This window comes from Ursus maritimus, unplaced genomic scaffold, assembly GCF_017311325.1.
Source record: "Ursus maritimus isolate PB19 unplaced genomic scaffold, ASM1731132v1 scaffold_5, whole genome shotgun sequence".
NCBI lineage: Eukaryota > Metazoa > Chordata > Mammalia > Carnivora > Ursidae > Ursus > Ursus maritimus.
Window position 1 is genome coordinate 9,996,878 of NW_024426663.1, and position 17,770 is coordinate 10,014,647.

The following is a 17,770-nucleotide window of genomic DNA, read 5'->3' on the forward strand; positions in this document are numbered from 1 at the left end:
ACCAGAGAGCTGAACTATATATTTTTATATTAAGATACTCTTCATAATATTTTTTTTCTGATGAACTTATATGCAACCAGAATGAAATAATGTCAAACATCTGTATCCTGAAGCATGATACTGAATTAGCATCTATGTATTACACAATGCTGGTGAATTACGTGGAATATGAATTACATCTTCAATAAAGCTGCTATAAAATTATTAGCTTTATGCCAAATAGTGAAATAATGGAATTAATTCTGAGGTGCTACATTGGATAAAAAAATCAAATTTCATGGTATGAATAAGATAAAAGGGACATTTCTTCAAACTTAGAAGAAAATATATGATAAAAGTAAAATAACATTCAATAGAATCAAAATTGAATGTATGATATGGGAGTTTATAACTATTAAAATACACTTGTTTTTCTTTAAGCTCTGTGTTATCTGGGAAAAAATTACTGACTGCAAAAGTGGATGGGCATATACCCAGCAAAAGAAGTTCTAGATCATCTATTTTGATTAAATACGGCAGCAGAAGAAAACAAAATAGACGGCCGCATGTCATGGTTTTTGATGTCAGCCTGATGCATTGATCTTATACATGAAACACAAAAGTTGAAGGAGAGAAACTTCTTTAGAGGCCCATATTGCTGAGGCCGACAGTTATCTTTATCCTACTGTTATCTAAACTATAGGTAAGCCAGTAGAATTGCTGAGTCAAAACATAGCAATAAATATATTATAAAAAGTATTTCCCTCTATATAAGGTAAACATTTGAGTAAGTGCAGTGGAAATAAAAATGTTTACAGAAACACTAATACTTAGCTTATGCTTTTGTTTATTATTCCAGATACATATATAATTAGTTTGGCCTACATATGGTAACTATTAATTTCTAGGCTAGAATCCAGTACTTCAGTACATAGATACCTTCATAGGAAGATTAAGCTAAAATTTAGTCCACAACAAAATTTCTATCACAAAATCCAGTGAATGCACTTGAAAAAATACATTGTTAACTTATTGCTATAACTTAAATCATAATACATTTCCTTTTCCTGGTATAAAGATGATATAATAACTTAAAAAAAAAGATTATTTGAGAGAGAGTGAGCGTGAGTGGGGGAGTGGCAGAGAGAGAATCTCAAGCAGACTCCCTGCTGAGTGCAGAGCCCCATGTGGGCAATCCCATGACCCTGAGGTCATGACCTGAGCTGAAACCAAGAGTCATACACTTAACTGAATGAGCCACCCAGCCACCCCATAATCGGACTTTTTAAAATAATGGAGAATATCAGGATAAATGGATCCATATTGTTAGCTAAATATGTGATGGCAGTGGTGAAATTTCTGAGTAATTGGCAATGGTCTGAAACACTCAAGCAATAACACTAGCTTTTCTTCAGTGATTGTTCAGTGTGTGAAATATCTGATGGTGTATGTTACTAAGTAGTATAACTTGTCTAAGAATCTCATTTTTCAGTAAAAATAGCAAATAAGTTATTTCTAATTCAATGTAATTCAAGAAATATTTACTGAAAGAATGAATAATAAGGGAAAATTCAGTTTAAAAAGGCTGGATATTTATGCAAACTAATTTGTAGGAATATATTTAGATGCAGTACAGTGAGATATATATATATCCCAAATTTTATTGTATGTATGACATGTACATTTATTATATATATTTTACATATATATTAAATATATACATCAAAATAAGGAGTAGTGTTCACATATACTTTATCCACATGCAAAATATACTAGTATTTTAAATTAATGGCTTAGTATTGGATTATAGATGGCCAGTAACCAAGGATGTAAGTAACATGATTTAAAACTTATTTAAGTAGATGGAGGCCATATAAATCTACGATTAATTTCTGATCCACAATTTCAGTACTGAAACTACCCTTATATTAATTAAGAGAATCTCTTTTATCTATCTAAAACTTTCTAGGAAGTTCATCCCCAGAATTTGAAATGATAGAGAGGCCTAATGATACATTCTAGAACTTTAAGAGAAAGGTTTTATGGCAGGGAAATATACATCAGTCTGAATAAAAATGATAAAAACATTATCTCAAGGATAAACTGTGTAACTGGGAGTGTTGGGACGTTGAGCAGAAGCAGACTGGATTACACTTTGGCAGTGGATGAAAGGTTTACACTCGATACAAGGGGTCGGAGTGGTATTGAATATCTGTGCTGAACCAGAAAGAGTCCAGTTCCTAAGATAAGACCTGGAGTCTGCTGTGTATCTGTTTGATCTTGAACAGGTTACAATCTCTGAACCTTCATTTCCTCATTAAAAAATGAGAATTATACTACTTTTCTCATAAGATGGTTAAGAGAATTACATGAGTTATGAAATGTAAAGTGTTCAGTACAGGTCTTTTGCTATTGTTGTTGTCATTATTTTTTTTAATGCTCCTGACAAAGCCAGTGGTCACAGAACCTACTCATTTTATCCTCACTTCTTCCCAGATATAGATAGCAGCATTTGTTCTTTTGTTGTGAGATTGAAATGTATCCAGGAATTTGTAGGTATGGGTGGTCAAATCAAGTCTGGTTGAGGTTCCACAACTCTATACTTACTTGCTGTTACTTGAAAGTAATTTAACAAATGCTAAATGTTGAGTATCAGAGTCATTGATTAAAATTGGTAGCTATAAATGAAAATTTTGCTTTACATGTTGAAACTGATTTCACAAAAGTGACATAACAGATTAATTGTTTTGATACAGAAAATGGGGATAAGAAAGCACTTGGATTTTTAGATGCCTGAGGTGGGGGAAGAAAACACTCCTATGTGTGGGTAGTGTGTCTGGAGGAGGAAGCAGAGCAGACAGTAGTAACTGGAAGCTTGGAATAAATTAATTGTGGGGTCATACATAATACTTTCTTGGAAGAGGTATTTCATCCCTGGTTATAATTACATAGAAGCCTCCTTCTCATACCTAAAACGTTTAGTTTTTATGACTTGAAGCTACAAGTTATTTCAATGTGGAGCTTTTGAAGCATATATCACCATATAATTGAAATTGTTTTTTCCATAAAATTATAAGTCATAAAGACAAAATAAAAAATTCTTATTGATCGCATTTAATAGAAAAAATAAAGGACTGTCATATGATGTTAACATGATTACTTCCTTCACTCATTCACCCACTCATTCATTCACTCCATTAATATTCATTTAAGAGCTTGTATATGCCAGGAATGGTGATAACTGGTAGAGATTCAAATAAGACATAGAATTTCCCCTAGACCAGTTTAGAAATGAAACAAAACAAAACAAACAGAAACCTGTATATAAGTAAGCATTTTAAAAGTCAATTTCAGATATGAATTAAATTTTTAGAGACTTTTTTGAGTTACTTTTTTAAAAAGAGATTTATTTAGTTGAGAGAGAGAGAGAGAGTGCATGCATGCACACAGGGGGTGGGCAAAGGAAGAGGGAGAGAGAATCTCAAGCAGACTCTCTGTTGAGCATGGAGTCCATTATGGGGCTTGATTCCAGGGACCTGGGATCATAACCTGAGCTGAAATCAAGAGTTAGATGCTTAACCAACTGAGCCACCCAGGTGCCCCATGAATTACTTATAAAATATACAAAAATCCACAAGTTTTTGTAAGAAGTTGACAGTTAAACTCCAGCCACAAAAACAATGAAGAAGATATTGTGATTTGGCCTTATGGAGAATAGGAAGAGAAAACACTGTTTAGGAATGGTGGATTCATGATCTGTTCTCTCTAGGAACAGCAACCCTCAATTAATTTAGGAAAAAATTGACGTAAAAGATTCAATATCCTCAAATTATGGTAAGCAAACTATCTCATGACATTTATAATTCTTATTATGCATTTAAAATTGCAGTATTTATTTTAAAGTTTATTAATTTTATTATACAAATTAAAAATGAAAATGACTCACATCATAACAATATGACAAATAACCTGAAACCTCACCAACTATTTTTTAAAGACCTTATTTTAGGGGCGCCTGGGTGGCTCAGTCAGTTAAGCATCTGCCTCTGGCTCAGGTCATGATCTCAGGGTCCTGGGATGGAGTCCCCCGTCGGGCTTCCCATTCAGTGGGGAGCCTACTTCTCCCCCTCCCTCTGTCCCTCTCCCCTCACCCCACACTCGTGCACTTGCTCCCTCTCTCTCTGAAATAAATAAATAAAATATTTTTTAAAAAAGACCTTATTTTTTGAGCAACTTAAAGTTCTTAGAAAAATTAAGAGGGGGGTACAGAGATTTCTCATATATCTCCAACCGCCACACATGCATAGCTTCTCATTTATTAACATCCATTACCAGAGTGGCACATTTGTTACAGTTGATGAACCTACATAAGCACATCATAGTCACCCAAAGTCCATAGTTCATATTAGGATTCACTCTTGGTGTTGTATATTCTATGGGTTTGGACAAATATATAATGACATGTGACCATCATTACAGGATTATACAAAGTATTTTCACTGCCTGGAAATCCTCCGTGCTCCATCTATGCATCCCTCCACCCCACAACTCCAGACAACCACTGATCTTTTTATTGTCACCATAGATTCACCTTTTTCAGAAAGTCATATAGTTGCAATCATACAATAGGTAGCCTTTTCGGATCGACTATATTCACTTAGTAATATGTAGTTAAGAGTCCTCCATGTCTTTTCATGGCTTGAGTTCATTTCTCTTTTTTTTAAAAGATTTTATTTTTAATTATTTGAGAGAGAGAGAAAGCAGGGATAAGAACAGAGGGAAAGGGACAAGCAGACTCCCTGCAAAGAGTATAGCTTTGGACACATTCATTTTTTTACTTGAAAGTATTTTAAAGATAATTGTAAATTCAAATGCAGTTATAAAAAAATATAGTAGGGATACTTAATATAGTTGATTAAGTGTCTGCCTTCAGCTCAGATCATGATCCCAGGGTCCTGGGATCGAGAACTGTATGGGCTCCTTGCTCACCTGGGAGCCTGCTTCACCCTCTGCTTGCCATGCCCCCTGCTTGTGTGCTCTCTCTCTCTCTCTCTTTCTGGCAATAAATAAATAAAATCTTTAAGAGAAAAGAAATAATATAGTAATATCCTGTGTACTCTTTACCCCATTTCCTTCCATAAGAAAATCTTTTAAAACTATAGTACAATATCACAACCAGGGTATTGACATTCATAGTACCCATGATCTTATTTAGAGATTTCCTCAGTATTACATGCATTCATTTGTTTATGTGCATGTGTGTGTGTATTTAGTTCTACATAATTTTATCACATGTATAAGTTTATGAGACCAGCACCACAGTCAGGATACAAAATCACCACAAGGATTACTGTTACCCCTTTATAAATGTTCCTACCTCCCTCACCTCTGTTCACATCCTAAAGCTCAACAGAAAAAAAAAAACAAACAAACAATGAAAAAACAAAAACAAAAAAACCCACAAAACAATCTAATTAGAAATTGAGCAAAAGACATGAAAGATATTTCATCAAAAAGGATGTATAGATGACAAAAAGAGTAAGTGAAGATTGACATCATTAGCCATGAAGGAAACACTACTAAAAATTATCATGAGACATCACTACACACCCACCGGAATGACTAACAAAAAATAGCGGTAACACCAATACTGGTGAGAAAACACATTGGTGGCAGGAATATAAAATGTTATAGTCTGGTAAATCCTTTAAACCTGTAAACCTAAACATGGAATTACCATATGGCACAGCAGTTGTACACGAGGGCATTTCACCCTGAGAAACGAAAAATTATGCTCATACAACACGTACACTAATGTTCATTATTGCTTTATCACAAACTGGGAAAAGCACAGATGCCTTTTAATAGATGAATGGTCAAACATACCATTAATTTTTGTATTAATTTATGAATCAACAATAATTCTACCATCATGAAACCTTCAACATAAATAAGAATTTGAATAAATTCACCCCTCTAAGAAGTTGCCTCACACCCTTTCTAATCTCTCCCTCTTTTCCCCCACATCTTTCTTTCTGTCCTGGAAATCATTGATCTGCTTTCTGACACTATGGATTAATTTGCACTGTACAGAGTTTAATGTAAATAGTATAATGTGTATTACTCCTTCCATGATTTATTTCACTCATTTGCCATTCATATATACTCTTTGAAGAAGTTTCTTTTCAAAAATTTGGCCCATTATCTATTAATTTATTAGAGTGTTTACCTTCTTGTTATTAAGTTTTAAATGCTTTTAACATATTTTGTATATAAGTCCTTTATCAGGTATACGATTTTCATATATTTTATCCCAGTGTGTAACAAATCTTTCATTATCTTAACTCAGCCTTTCAATTTTTATGAAGTCTGCATTACCTTTTTCTTTTTTCTTTTTTTTGAGTAGAGTATTTGCACTTTATTATTATTGTTATTATTTTTTCGCATTACCTTTTTCTAAAGCTTGTGCTTTCAGAGTCATAGCTAAGACATCTTTGCCTAAGTGAGATCACAAATATTTTTTCTGATTTTTTCTTTTAGAAGTTTTATAATACTAGCTCTTCCACTTATGTATGATACATCTTAGTTAATTTTATGCATGGTGCAAAATATGGACCAAAATTATTATTTTGTTTATGTGACTATCCCATTGATCTAATCCATTTGTTTAAAAGATTTCATTTCTCCACTGAATTGCCTTTGCATCTTTGAAAAAAATAACTTTCCATGTGTTTATAGTTCTTTTTTATGACTCTCTCTTCAGTTCCAATGATCTTTTGTTTTATCTGGACAATAAACAATAACATACTTTCTTGATTAGTTGATGATCATAGTCCTATAGAGTGAATAAATTAATTTTGGTATTTAAGTAGCTAAGTGCATTTATCATTTCAATCAATGTTACATAATTTGTCTATTGGGCTTTACTAAGACTTGTGCATATTTAGAAAACTTCTCCCTGAGGAATAGAGCTACATATATTTAGTATGTATGATTCACCTCACTGTTACCTAACCAAGTGTTATACTTGAGAATGTTTGGCCCAATTAAAGATTTACACATGCCAGGGGAATGCAATTACCATGTCAGAAGGACTGCTTCTGAAAAACTCAGGAATCTCAGAAAGAGTAGGTGAGAAATTTCAATATATTTTTTCTGGCAAGTTATATTTTTCACCTAAAACTGTGAACAGCAAACTTCAAGTGCAAACAGATTTGATAACACATTCTTCCTATTACCAGCTAAGGCTGGCTGAAAACTTTGACTTCTGGATAAGTCAAACTATTAAAATGAATTTCAATGCACGTTATTTTCCTGAAGTTTTCTGCATTTTCCATTTATTGGTTGGGATGTATTTTCTAAGTTTATTACTAGAAAAAGTTAAGTGTTCACTTTCTCCTCTTTTTAATGGAAGATAATACTAGAAAATCATGAAAGTCTTTGATAGTTGCCAGGCTGACAAATGACACTAAGAAGAAAATAGACCCTGTGCAGAGGAATTAATTTTGACTTTCTAATAATATATTTGATGTAATTATAATGTCATCTTTGATAGATAGTCTTTTTATTCCTCATTTATAACTTATACAGTGTCTTCCACAAAAAAAAAAGACAAAGTTACTGATTGAAGGAAATATGCTCAGAAATTCACTAATTATTATCAAAGATTTATTTAGGTGTTTAATTAACGTGACCAAATAATTATAATAAGAGCATTTTATGGCATTCAATAAGTTTATCTCTACAAATAATTTAATGAATAAACAGTTTTGTAATATATGCATATGCACACTGGTCAAAAAAACCTAGCTTCAGAATGATTATAACAAATCAATAAGAACGTTCTTTAATTCTTAGTAGTCAATACAGGCTACCAAAATATAAATTGTGATGTTAATAGCAAATTAATATAAAGGTAGCCACATCAAATTAAATCATGTACATGTTATGTGAGGTTTCAGATTAGGTTTCAGATTTTATAATAGTACAGAACCATGGGTAATGATATGGTCTTAAATTTATGCTAATAAATCTCTTTGTAATATAAATAAAAACACAAGACAAATTCATAAAAGAGTGATACTATAATAAATAATAAAATTCACAAAGAAAATATAACTAGTATATTTTTGTCACCTTGTAAATTTTATCTATATCTACATTTACATCTGTATCTATATGTATATCTTTATCTATATCTGTATATGGATGAATGGATAGACAGATGCACCTATTAGGAATACTGTATGATAACTAACATAACATAATAATAAAAAAAGGAACATAAGGAAAATTGAGAGAAATTCAGTAATATTAGGGTAAGCTAACATATCAACTTATTGTTACTCAGAGTGTTAATGAAAAGCATATAATTTACTTTTCCAATGAAGACATACAAATGGCTAACAGACACATGAAAAAATGTTCAAAATCATTAGCCATCAGGGAAATTTAAATCAAAACCACACTGAGATACCACCTTACGCCAGTTAGAATGGCAAAAATAGACAAGGCAAGAAACAACAATTGTTGGAGAGGATGTGGAGAAAGGGGATCCCTCCTACATTGTTGGTGGGAATGCAAGTTGGTACAGCCACTCTGGAAAACAGTGTGGCAGTCCCTTAAAAAGTTAAAAATTGAGCTACCCTATGATCCAGCCATTGCACACTGGGTGTTTACCCCAAAGATACAGACGTAGTGAAGAGAAGGGCCATATGCACACCAATGTTCATAGCAGCAATGTCCACAATAGCTAAATCATGGAAGGAGCCGAGATGCTCTTCAACGGATGACTGGATTAAGAAGTTGTGGTCCATATATACAATGGAATATTACTCAGCTATCAGAAAGAACGAGTTCTCAACATTTGCTGCAACATGGATGGCACTGGAGGAGATAATGCTAAGTGAAATAAGTCAAGCAGAGAAAGACAACTATCATATGATTTCTCTCATCTATGGAACATGGGAACTAGGATGAGCGGTAGGGGAAGAAAGGGATAAAGAAAGGGGGGGGTAATCAGAAGGGGGAATGAAACATGAGAGACTATGGACTATGAGAAACAAACTGAGGGCCTCAGAGGGGCGGGGGGTGGGGGAATGGGATAGGCTGGTGATGGGTAGTAAGGAGGGCACGTATTGCATGGTGCACTGGGTGTTATACACAACTAATGAATCATCGAACTTTACATCAGAAACCGGGGATGTACTGTACGGTGACTAACATATAATTAAAAATCATTAAATTAAAAAAAAAAGAAAAGCATATAAATTAATAAATTGCCAAAATCTTCAAGGAATGAGGATAGTAACTGAGGCTTCTGGAGTTCATTGAAACAAGGATGGAGAGTAAGTGTTATTACTCAATGGCATGGGTTGTTTGGTTTAGGATGAAGGTAGGGACAGTAGCTTGTAAGTGGTAATGAGAAGCAAAAGGAGTCTCGGGTGTTAGTAGAATGAGGGAGTAACTAGTCACCCCTTAAGAAGGCTGCAAGAAAGAAGCTTCCTTGAGGACAACCAGTCTTCAACTTACATGATAAGGTAGGAGGATGTAAAGCAAGGTCAAGTGTAGATAGGTGATAGACTATTAGTTACAAATTGGAAGGGTATGGGAGAGAAGTTGGAATCACACAGAATATTGTAATTGTACTATATCCATTTTTTTCTTGAGTCACAGTATATCATTATCACCTGCAGATTCAAGTCTTTCCTTTGGGAATACTTTCTTATACCTGGAGTACCTTCCATTTTTCTGTTCTGTTCTCTTCTTCAAAAAGCCAATTACTAAATCTACCATCATATTCATATTTTCCTTTTAAACTTTTATTTTAATTTCCTCTAGCCTGCCTACAATATATCTTCCTGAGTTTATAGTTTTGAATATTTGCTACTTCTAATGTGATAATACTTTTTATAATGTCTTTATAAGTTTTTGCCTTTGTATACTCTTTAATTAATTTGTTGTGATCTGCTGACTTGCTAATTATTCTTTACATAAATTATCTTTGAACCTTTATACTGACATATATTTATTTCAAATGTACAGATAGATGAGTTTATTCAAATGGATAGTCATATAACTATCACCACAAACAAAATATAAAATATTTCCATCACCGTAAAAAGTTATCTAGTGCTTTCGTTTGCTCTATCATTTGTCTTTTTTGACAGCTTTATTGAGATATAATTCATATACCATAAATTTATCCATTTAAAGTATACAATCCAATAGTTTAAGCATATTCAGAGTTATGAAACCAACACAACAATAAATTTTAGAACATTTTTATCACTCCAATAAGAAATCCTATACCCATTAGCACGCACCTCACTCCACCTACTCATCTCCATCTCCAGCCTTGGGCAGCAATTATTCTACTTTTGTTCTCTATAGATTTTCCTAGTCTGAATATTTCATATAAATTGTATCATATAATATGTGGTCTTCAGTTACTGATTTTTTTCAATTAGCATAGTTTTCAAAGTTCATTTATGTTGTGGTACGTAGTATGTTTTAGCATGTGTCATTACGTCATTCCTTTCTATAGCTAAGTAACATTCCACTGTACAGATATACTGCACTTTGCTTATCTATTCTGTAGTTGATAGACATTTGGTTGTTCCTAAATTTTAATTATTATGAATATACTGCTGCAAACATTAATATAAAAGTTTTTGTGTTTTCATTTCTCTCAGGTATTTATGTAGGAATAGAATTGCTAGATCATTGGATAACTCTATATTTAATCATTTGGGGAACTCTCAGACTGTTTTCCACAGTAGCTGCAACAATTTTACATTCCCACCAGGACCTATGAGTGTTTTAATCTCTCTACATCTTTGTTAACACTTGTTATTATCTATCTTTTTTATAATAACCATCATATTGGGTATGAAGATTCCTCGTTGTGGCCTTGATTTGTGTTTGCACTTGGATAATGAGCAACTTTTCATACATTTCTTGGCCATTGTATATCTTCTCTTTTTTTATTTTATTTTATTATTTTTTTAAGATTTTATTCATTTATTCGACAGAGATAGAGACAGCCAGCGAGAGAGGGAACACAAGCAGGGGGAGTGGGAGAGGAAGAAGCAGGCTCCCAGCAGAGGAGCCTGATGTGGGGCTCGATCCCATAACGCCGGGATCACGCCCTGAGCCGAAGGCAGACGCTTAACCGCTATGCCACCCAGGTGCCCCATCTTCTCTTTTTTTAAAGATTTATTTATTTATTTGAGAGAGAGAGAGCGAGCATGAGCGGGAGGGTAGAGGGAGAGGGAGAGTGAATCTAAAGCAGACTCCATGCTGAGCACAAAGTCAGATGTGAGGCTTGATCTCACGTGGTGACCTGAGCCAAAACCAAGTTGGGATCTCAACTGACTATTCCACCCAGGCACCCCCATTGTGTATCTTCTTTGGAGAAATATCTATTCATATCCATTACTCACTATTTAATTGGGTAATTTCCCTTATTATTCTGCTGTAAGAGATGGTTATACATTTAGGTATAAGTGTCTTATCAGATCCATAGGATTTGCTAATTTTTACTTTCCTGATGGTTTCTATAGAAGCATAAGTAATTTTAATTTTCATGACTGGATTGTCTTTTCATTCGCTTTCATTTATTTTATCTGTTGTCTTGTTATTAACCAGTAAGAGTCCATTATATAATATAGTTATAAGTCCTTTGTCTGATAGGATATTTTACAAATATTTCCTCCCAGCCTGTGACTTGCTTTTCATTCCTTCAATGATGCATGGCAAAGAGCAAAAAACACCTTTTCAGATAAGCCATAATATTTACTTATTTTTCGTAAACACATCTGGTTTAAACTGTGTCATTTTCCTTTCTCCAATGAATTGCCATGGCCCTTTTGACAAAAATCAATTGACTATACTCCTGGACTCTCCACTGTTTTTCACTGAGCTGTGTATTTCTTTTTCTGAATACCTAGCTATCTTGATTACTATAGTTTTATTATAAATCTTGAAATAAGTTTAAGATAACTCTTGCAACATTATTTTTCTTTTTAAATACTGCTTTATGTCTGCCTTCGGCTCAGGGCGTGATCACAGCGTTCTAGGATGGAGCCCCACATCAGGCTCCTCCGCTAGGAGCCTGCTTCTTCCTCTCCCACTCCACCTGCCTGTGTTCCCTCTCTCGCTGGTTGTCTCTGTCAAATAAATAAATGAAATCTTTTAAATAAAAATAAATAAATAAATAAATAAATAAATAAATAAATATTGCTTCAGACATTATAGGTCCTTTGAATTCTTTTATAAATCTTTGAATTACCTTGTCAATTTCTAGAGATAAAACTTGCTGGGAGTTTCATCAGGAATATACAGAATCTAGACATCCATATGGGGAGAACTGCTCTTATAGCACTGCTGATACTCTAATCCTTGGGCATCACCTTTTTTCCCATTTATTTAATTTCTCTCAGCAAGGGACACCTGGGTGGGTTGGTCAGTCAAGTGTCTGCCTTCAGCTCAGTGCCAGGGTCCCGGGATCAAGTCCTGCATCAGGATCCTTGCTCAGCAGGGAGCCTGCTTCTCCCTCTGCCTGCAGCTCCCCTGCTTGTGCTCTCTCTCTGACAAATAAATATATAAAATCTTAAAAAATATTTCTCTCAGCAATATTTTTACTTCTTAATGTAGAATACTTGTGCATAACATTTTGGATACAGTCGTGGGTATGTTTTGCTACCATAAATGGAATTTTTTAAAAATTTCAGTTTTCCAATCTTTTGCTGCTACATATTCAAATACAATTAATTTTATACTAAACTTGAATCTGCTAACTTGATACATTCAATAATTTGGCTTCTTAGTTACAACTATTGTAAATTTCCTAAGATTTTTCTGCATAAATAACCATAACATCTACAAACAGGAGATTTTTACTTCTTCCTTTTTAATCTTACACGTTTATTTTCCTTACCTTATTAGAATGGCTAGGTCCTCTAATAAAATGTCAAATACACTGATGAAAACATGTATCCTAGTATTGTTCCGACTTAAGGAGAAAATATTCAGCATTTCACCATTAGTATGATTTGGGGTATTGGTTTTTTAGTACCTACCCTTTATCAGCTCCAGTTCCTTAATATTTCAAGCTTGCTGATCATTTTTATCCTGAATGGAAGTTAGGTACTGTCAAACAGAACAGTGATTTATTCCTCTCCATTTTATGAGAAAATTAAGTAAATTTGGCAATTTTTCGTTTTGAAATATCTAATAGGATTTACTAGTGACACCATCTGTTTAGTATTTTTTTTCAGAGAAGATTAATATAAGCATACGTATTTGGAAATATTTGGTGCTAATCAGATAGTCTATCTCTTCTAATCAGTTTGCTTGCGATCCTATCCAGTATGTGCTTCATTTCGGATATTATATTTTTCTCTCTCAAAGTTTTGTTTGTACCTTTTCCTATTTTGTGTTTCTTTCATGTTATGCATTTCTTTATATCCACAAGAATATGGAGAATATTGATTGTAACATTTTTAATATCCTTTTCTTTGTCCTTTGCCGATCTCTTTTTATTGAATTTTTGGTAAATGACAACACTAACAATTTAATAAAATAATACCAAAAAAAGTCAGCCCGCTAATCTCTCACCTATATCCCAAGCTTAGCCTACTGAATTGTTGTCTTTTGAGTTATACACTGAACATTCTGATTTTTTAAAAGAACGCTCTAGTTGTTTCTTATTAAAGTTACTGTACCACTGGCATAGAACTTAACAGTTGAGTTTTAGATCAAACGACGGTGCTTTCCTTGCAATCTCCAAGTATTTCACTTACTAACTGTGGTAAATATATTGTATTTCTGCTGAACAACATAAAATTCTTTTGCCAGAGTCAACATAATACTTCCCTACCACCTTGATATCAGAATCAGCTGTCTGACTTGATTATGACAATGAAATGTTAGTGCTAGTTTTGAGGATTTAAGGGTTGCTGAAGTAGTCAACAGTGTCCTAGCCTGCCTGAACCATCATCCTCAAAGATTCATGATGACAAAAATTTAAAAGCATAGCCACCAGTCAACCATAATGGATACATAGCCTGAAAGAGAACTATATGTTTGTGTTTCTCAACTACTAAGATTAGTTTTTGTTCAGTCATTTCCAGCTATGATCATTCATTAGTAAGAAATTAATTGTTGCATATATTACAACTGACATTTAACTGCTAGTTAATGGTGTTTCATATCAGGTTGTAAACACTTCTATGGAATCAATATTAGACTGTGTTCCAAAATCTATACATTATTTTGACAGAAATACAAAATTGTCTATAGAGATACTATTACACAGAAAATCCCTAAATCAAAATTGGCAATTGGGATGGGGAAATTATCATAGCACAAATTTCTGGAACAGAAAAGTAATTGATTGAAATAAATTTATCAGGAAAAAAGTTGATTTCATTTAAATTTTCAGGAGAAATGAATTTATGGTGATTGAACTTGGCTAGTGCACTGAAGGACAATAGTTTATTTTAACACCTTTGAAGAATATATTTGCATTGTTTCCTTGGCCATTAAATGAACTATTTAATGTTTGGCACAAAATAATTTCAATCAAGGGGGTTTACATTTATCAAAATATTTTTTTTTTTCATTAAAAAAATTTTCTCAACCTAATTTCACCAAGACATGCACGACAGCTGGTGCTCATAGTCTAATACACTTAATTTTAGGACTATCCTTACCAGCTAATGAAGCTGACATGTTGATCCAAGACAGTTTTAATCCATTTTGATGCATCTAAATGTCACTTCTCCAATCCTCCCCGTTAGTCTGTAGCATGTTAAAATTTTATCAGCTAAGAAATTACCGTATTTTATGTCCAGTTTCTTTATGTTTGAAAAGTACCAGAGAGACCCTATATCTGCCTGTTTTCTGTACTTCCAATGAACATATTTCCAAATGTATTTTCAATGTATGAAAAGGTAAAGAGCTCCTTTTAAACATTCAATAATGTTTACATATTTAGTGACATTTTCTAAAATATATCAATTCTTTTTATTTCAGGGGTGACTAACAAAACTAAGATCTCACATATATTTCAATAAACTATTATGCCAGTGAGAGTGCACCAAATGTTTACATTGCTGTCTTTGTGGTGGATTTCTTTCTTTCTCTTTCTTCCTCTCTTCCTCCCCCCTTCCCCCTCCCTGTCTTCCTATCTTTGTCTTTCCATTCTTTTCTTCTTTCTTTCTCTTTATTTCATTTTCTTCCTTCCTTCCGTCCTTCCTTCCGTCCTTCCTTCCTTCCTTCCTTCCTTCCTTCCTTCCTTCCTTCCTTCCTTCCCTCCTTCCCTCCCTTTCCTCCTTCCTCTCTTCCTTCCCTCCCCCTCCCTTCCCCTTCCTTCCTTCCTCCCTTCCTCCCTTCCTTCCCTTCCTCCCTTCCTTCCCTTCCCCTCCCCTCCCCTCCCCTTCCTTCCTTCCTTCCTCCCTTCCACCCTTCCTCCCTTCCTTCATCTTCCTTCCTTATCTTCCATTACCACAAAAAATGTGCACTTCTGTTTTGATATATAGTTTTGTTCCCAAAAGTTCCTTTACATTCAATAAGATTGTTAGCCTTTTTCAAAGTGAAATGTGAAAAAAAGGTTTTTAAGTATAATAATACATTTGAGGTAAATCAAAATTCTAAACTTAAAACTTTATATAAACAATTTGGGCTTTTTTCTTGAATCACCTGAATACCTGAAACTTACAAATGCTCTTTAAGAAGATCGGTAGGGGAAGAAAGGGATAATGAAAGGGGGGGTAATCAGAAGAGGGAATGAAGCATGAAAGACTATGGACTCTGAGAAACAAACTGAGGGCTTCAGAGGGGAGGGTGTTGGGGTAATGGGATAGACTGGTGATGGGTAATAAGGAGGGCACGTATTGCATGGTGCACTAATGAATCATCAAACTTTACATCAGAAACCAGGGATGTACTGTATGGTGACTAACATAATATAATAAAAAAATTAAAATAAAAAAAGAGAACTTTTAAACCCATTAGCTTTAGGAATATAATATTTAGAACTGTTTCGAAAATTTAACCTATTGTCATTCTAATGCACAGTAGATAAGAATTATCCAAGTGCCTGTGTTGCTGGCCCCTGAAGCCAGAGAGCTCCTTCCTAAAATCCAATTTGATCATTTTCTTTATTTGCATTGATCTAAAATGCTTATCACTTAGAATTTCATTGAAGGCCCTTGGAAACTTATTTTCAGTCTATCCTCACCTTTCACTGGTTCTTCATATCTATGCATTGAAGCAATTAGGCATTTTCCTGAGATGTTTCACATATTACCTGAAAACTTGGTAATATCCATCTAAAATATTTTTTAAAGAAGTCATAAGCAGCATTTATTACCTTGGTCTATCATACTGGTCTTGTTACTATTCCTTCACAATTAAATGATTTTCTGCCTCTCCCCTACTCCCAGTCTGGCTACTACACAGTACACCCTTGAACCATTAGCTCACAGCAGCACTATGCTTATTCCCCTTCTCTAACACCATTCATTCACAGGTCAAAGATCTGGAGCACAAACATTTCACTGCAGGAAGTTCACTGCTTGTGAAAGAATTTTTAATAATTCAAGACCCTAGGATGGCCAGCTCCAGTGAGATAAGAAAGGACAGTAGCAGCTTGTTGGTTGTCACTTTTCTGAACACTGGACAGAGAATCTTTCCACTTTCACTCAAATTTTCACTTGTATTTGTTTACCAACCTTCTCTTGGTACATTCCAAGTAGTCATGCTTCTCCCCCAACTCTTCTGTGATTTCTGGGCCAATCTGTTTAGTCTCTGTGGCGATCGATGAGAACACTCAGTATTCTGGGTGGCCCAGGTCAAGCTGTCAGTACCTTGCAGAAGCAACTCCCTTTGAGACTGCAGCCCATTCATATGCACGTCTCCTCGCCCTCCAGGTGGGGCTGTCAAAGGTGTGCTTCTTACTTCCTAATGGAGGTTTGGCAAGGTCCTTCTGGTAGGTTTGAAGGTTAGACATCATAAGGTTAGGGAAAGATAGAGGTGCATAATGTAGTTCCTCTTCCACCTCTGCCAGAGTTTCATTTGCAACAGGAAGGTTGCTTTTCCTCAAAATCTCTGATCAGCTTCTTCTTCTCTTCCGCCCCTGCCATCCCCAGGAGCCACTCTGGCACCCCTTGAAGGTGTTCATGGAGGCTGTGGAAGATCTCATGAAGTTTCTTAAAATTCTACAAAGAAGGTGTCAGAAGTGACCATGGCATAGGCCATGCTCCCTAAAAGTGTTCTCTTGTTTAATTTTATGTTAAAAGACTGCTTTTTGGATAACTTGCTTTATCAAGATAATTGCAGAAAAGCTTAGTATTTTTCTTTGGAACATAGATTAAATGATATTATGCAAAAAAGAATATGACTTGAGATATAGAACCATATAGTAACATCCTTTTGGAAACTTCTGGGGTTCAAAATCACCTGCCTGCTATAACAGGTATTTTAGAATAATCACATTTATAAACTATTTTGTATTTTGATTAGTTCTGTTTGTTGCATTATACCTTCTTTAGCTCTATTTTGCTGGTTAATATCTACATAGTCCATAGCCTCCATTGTTCAAGATAGTTAAATGTATCAATATTTAGAGTTCTCTTTACTGAAGATTGATTACTACATCTTCATTGCTCCTTTGGCAGCTTATGGTATTTTTATTAAGGATCATTTGCAGAATGAATACATATAAATCAAATCACTGTTTTCATGATTAAAAAAAAGTAAGCCTATTCTCTCTCATTTCTTTCAG

The 17,770-nt window shown here is 34.3% G+C and overlaps 1 pseudogene; it reads right to left on the bottom strand.

Annotated features, from left to right (window-relative positions):
- Positions 1 to 16,584: 16,584 nt before the first annotated feature.
- LOC103656475 overlaps positions 16,585 to 17,770 on the bottom strand; it is a 42,579-nt pseudogene continuing 41,393 nt past the window's right edge.